The 5,165-nt window shown below is 41.3% G+C and overlaps 1 pseudogene; it reads right to left on the bottom strand.

Moving 5' to 3' along the window:
• Positions 1-1,124: 1,124 nt before the first annotated feature.
• LOC102835170 overlaps positions 1,125-5,165 on the bottom strand; it is a 12,507-nt pseudogene continuing 8,466 nt past the window's right edge.

The raw sequence follows: 5,165 nt of genomic DNA, 5'->3' as shown, positions 1-5,165 counted from the left end.
CTATGAGTCGGAATCAACTCCACGGCACTTCACAACAACAACATGTCTGGATTGAGTTCTGGGTGATGTTTTATATATGTTAATCTCGAGTTGTTGTCTGCTGTTGATGGTTCTCATACCAAAGAACACTTTTTAGTGTTTTTTGTAAAGTCATTTTGGTTATTAAAAATTCCTTTAATTTCCATTTATCTGGAAATGTTCTAATTTCACCATCATATTTGAAGGACTCCTGGTGTGGCACTGTGGGTTAATGTGTTAGACTGAAAATTCAATTGGAATTACAAAGTTGGCAGTTCTAGCTCACAAACCACTCCTTGGACACCCTATACAGGGTCACTATGGGTTGTAATCAACTCAACGGCACTTAACAACAACAACAACATTTGAAGGACAGCTTTGTTTGGTATATGATTCTTGGTTGGCAATTTTTTCTTTTATAGTTTTGTATATGTTATCCCATTGCCTTCTTGCCTACATGATTTATGCTGAGAAATCAGAGCTTAGTCTTACTGGTTCTCCTTTGTAGGTAACTTCTAGTTTTTTCCCGAGCTGTTCTCAGGATTATTTCCTTGTCTTTGGTTTGGAAATTTTATTATATTTTGGTGATTTTCTTTTGGGGTCTATCCTGTTTGGGGTTCATTCTATTTCTTAAACACTTATCATCTTGTCTTTCATAATATTGGGGAAGAGTCCTTCCAAAAACTCTTCAACAATTTGCTCTGTACTTTTTATCTCTTCCTGTTCTGGAATTCTGACCTCCCATTCCTTTGCATAGTGTCCCACATAACTCTTAATGCTCTTCGTGAATTTTTTTCATTCTTTTTTCTTATTGTTCTTCTAGCATGCCAATATTGAGAGATTTGTCTTCAAGCTCACCAATTTGGGTTTCACTGATTCAAATCTACTCTCTTATTTTTATTGTTTAGTTTTATTTCATAACCATAAACATAACCCTGCAATCCAGCTAGACTTGGAGAATAGTAAAATATGGAACCCAAAGAACTGGAGTGAGAGTAAAGATTGAGTAATGTTGCCAGCACATTGGGGGGTAGAAGGGTGGACCCGGAGCTACATAAGGAATGGTCTTGTGGTTAGGATAAAGCATAAACTACAAATCAAACTTTTTAGAGTTGCCCACAGTCATAAATGGTGATTTTCTTGCTGGTCTTGCCATTCCTGAACCTAAAACGCTCCACGGCTTTCACAATTTTCATCCCTTCTTTCACCTGGCCAAAGACCACATGTTTGCCATACAACCATTCAGTCTTAGCAGTGCAGACAAAAAACTAGGAACCATTTGTATTGGGTCCAGCGTTTGCCATGGACAGGATGCCAGGAGCCGTATGTGTGAGGACAAAGTTTTCATCATGAAATTTCTTCCCATAGATGTACTTGCCACTCCCAGTCCCATTATGGTGTGTGAAGTCCCCACCCTGGCACATAAACCCAGGAATAATCCTGTGAAAGAAAGAACCTTTGTAATAAAATTCCCTTCTCCCCAGTGCTCAGAGCGTGGAAGTTTTCTGCCATCTTTGGAACTTTATCTGCAAACAGCTCGAAACAGACGCAGCCCATGGGGGTCACTGTCGACAGCAATGTCAAAGTACACAGTGGGATTGACTATGCCTGGACCCAACAGCACCTGATTCTAACACGAGCTCAGGCGACGGTGTCTGCAAAGCTCTCAAATCTACACTTTTTCTCTTTCAATGTATTGTCCGTTTCTGAAATCTTAGTATTAAACTTCTGGGTTTCTAATTGCAGGCTTTGTGTTACTTCAAAATTTGTATTTATTTTATGTTTGTTCTTATAATGTTTTCCTAAATTCTTCTAAAGTTTTTTTTCTGTGTTCTCCTTGCTTTCATCTATCTTTCTGTCATCCCTTTGAGGGTACCTAAATATCATTCTTTTGAGCTCTTTTTAAGTCAGTTCCATTATCTTGTCTTCCTCAGAAGTGTTGTCTGGCCATGCATCTTGGTCATTTGTTTGAGTCATTCTCTCTTTTTTCTTTGTGTGAGCTAAAATTGTTTCTTGTCTCTGGAACATTGTGGTATTGTTGTATGTGTATTTAATTGATGATTATATTTTGATGTGTTCTTCTTATTGTTGTTGTTGTTATGTGCCATTGAGTCGGTACCAACTCATAGCAACCTTATGCACAGCAGAACGAAACACTGCCCAATCCTGGGCCATCCTCACTAGTGTTGCCACGCTTGAGTCCATCAATGCTGCCACTTGGCCAATCCATCTCATTGGGGGGTCTCCCTTTTTTTCTCTGACCCTCCTCCACCTTACCAAATATGACATCCTTCTCCAGTGAATGGTCCCTCTTGACAGTATGTCAGAGTATGAGAGATGAAGTTTGGCCATCCTGGCCTCCAAGGAGCACTCTGGCTGCACTTCTTCCAACACAGATCTGTTGGTTCTTTTGGCAGCCCATGGCACTTTCAATATTCTCCTCCAACACCATAACTCAAATGCATCAATTCTTCTATGGTCATCTTTATTCACTGTCCAGCTTTCACATGCATATGAGGTTATTGAAAATACCATGGCTTGGGTCAGGTGCACGTTAGTCCTCAAGCTGACATCTTTGCTTTTCAACACTTTAAAAAGGTCTTGTGCAGCAGATTTGCCTCATGCAATATGTTGTTTGATTTCTTGACTGCTGCTTCTGTGAGTGTTGATAGTTGATCCAAGAGGGTTTCACCAATTGTCTCTTGTGTATGTAGTTAGAGAGTGGGAGTATGTACACCATTCTCTGTTCACCATTCATGCACCTCAGTTTAGGGTGGGTTTGGCTGGTGTTTGGCTGTTGTCTGTCTTTGATCGGATGGTATAGGACCTGGCATTGGCTCTTGACCAGTGGGTGGAACTTCAGAGGCTGCATTTGTGGCTAGTCTGTATGGATGGGGTTACTTTCTCCTGTTGGTTGGGAAAGAAGAGAAAACCACTCCCCACATACACAAGAAAACAAAACAGAACAAACAAAAAAAGCAACCAACAATGAAATGAGAAAATAATAATAGAGGAAAAAATACATAAAAACAGACAGCACCAGAAAAAAGAACATAATAACTAAAAAGAGGGACAGGAAGATGGAGTTGCAAAAGAGAAACATACAAAAGAAAATAAAAGGAAGATTTAAAAAAAAAATCAAGGAGAAGGAAGAGAGGGAATATGAAAAGAGATGAGCAGGAGTAGTAAAGAAAGGTAAAAGGAAAAAAAAGAATGAGAAATGAGAAACAGAAGAAAAGAAGGGACAACAAATGGGAAGGTAGAAAGAATAAATTCAAGGAAAAGGAAAGAGAGAAAGAAGGAAGAAAAAGCATACAAAAGCAATGAAACAACAAAAGGGAAAACAAAAAACAAAAAAACAGTGGTTTAGCCCCAGAGAGGAGAAACTCTTGAGAGACTCCGACAACCATGGAACTCAATAAGTGCAGGAGAGATGTGACAGCAGAGTCCCCACCCTAGACCGAGTTCTTATAGGCCTAGGTATTATCTATGTTCTGGTGTTCAATCCAGAAGTAGTTCATGGGGACCCTTCATGGAGCTGGTTTCAGTGTCTGTTAGGATCACAGAGCAGCTGGGGGCAGGATGGCTGGTTATGAACCCTCACAGTCTGCTATACTAATGCTGGTCTGAAGGCACTGTGGGTTCTGAAGGTCTGAAGCCCACCTGAATCCATGCACCAGAGGGGCACAGCCGACCCCCACCTCACACTGGCATGGTTCACTACCATGAGGCTCCAAACTCCTGGAGAGCAGGGCCTGTACTGTGGGTGGATGAGGACAGGAGGAGAGCTGGCCACACCTCTGGTCACCAGGGGAACGTGGGGAAAAAGGAGGAATCACACCTTTGCTTTACCTGTGTTTATCTGCTCTGTCAGGCCACCTCTGTCATCAAAGTTGCTCACAAAAGTTCAAGCTACTCACTGGTCAGTCTCCCTCTCTCACCATCTTTGTTCAGCTTTTCCTCCCAGCAAGCACTCAATCCACTTCTGTAAGTTTTCCTCTAAAGTTCAGGGTTCTAGTATTTTCATCTTTGACTATTTCATTGCCAAAAGAACCAACAATCTGGATTGGAAGAAGTGCAGCCAGAGTGTTCCTTGGAGGCCAGAATGGCCAAACTTCATTTCTCATACTTTAGACATATTGTCAAGAGGGACCAGTGGCTGGAGAAGAACATCATGTTTGGTAAGGCGGAGGGTCAGAGAAAAAGAGGAAGATCCCCAGAGAGATGGATTGGCAAAGTGGCAGCATTAATGGGCTCAAGCGTGGTAACAAATGTGAGGTTGGCCCAGGACGAGGCAGTGTTTCTTTGTTCTGTTGTGCATAAGGTCACTATGAGTCAGTACTGACTCGATGGCACCTAACAACAACAACAAGAAGGATGCTCTGAAGTCTCACTCTCTCTCCTTATTACAATGTCACCAGTAGGAATCTTCTACCATCCAAACAACTCCTTGGGCCCTGTTACTTGGACCAAATAACAGGAAATCAGGAGCTCAAACTCTTTAGCATAAATTACCAGACTTTGAGGATTGGAATTCCATTCTGTAAAAGTGAAGGTCTTGTTCCCACTAAAATAACAACAAAATCACATTATGAAAAGTTTAGAAAATTGAATAAACAATTAAATTGCCTATACCATCAAAGAAAGGAGCTCTGGTAACGTAGTGGTTACAAATCGGGCTGTGAACCGCAAGGTAAGCAGTTCGAAACTCCCAGCTGCTCCTCGAGAGAAAGATGAGGCTTTCTGCTCCCGTACAGATTTACAGCCTTGGAAACCCTGTTCAGGGTCCCTATGGGTAGGAACCGACTCGATGGCACTTAACAACAACAACAACAACATACCATCAAAGAGGTGCAAATCAAAGTCACAATGAGACAACATTACATTAGAATGGCTAACATAAAACAAACATTCAGAAAATAGCAAATGTTTGCAAGGACTGGAGGAAATTGAAGCCCTTATCCTTGTGGAAATGCAAAAGAGATACATCCACAGTGGAAAAGACCATGACAATTCCTCAGAAAAGTAAATATAGAACTACCATGTGACCTAGCAATTCCATCCCTAGGTCTATACCCAAAAGACTTGAAAGCGGTACTATTCACAACAGCCAAAAGTAGAAACCACCTAAATGCCCACCAACAGAT

Source organism: Chrysochloris asiatica, unplaced genomic scaffold (genome assembly GCF_000296735.1).
Source record: "Chrysochloris asiatica unplaced genomic scaffold, ChrAsi1.0 scaffold00038, whole genome shotgun sequence".
Taxonomy (NCBI): Eukaryota; Metazoa; Chordata; class Mammalia; order Afrosoricida; family Chrysochloridae; genus Chrysochloris; species Chrysochloris asiatica.
This window is presented reverse-complemented; position numbering and strand designations above follow the sequence as displayed.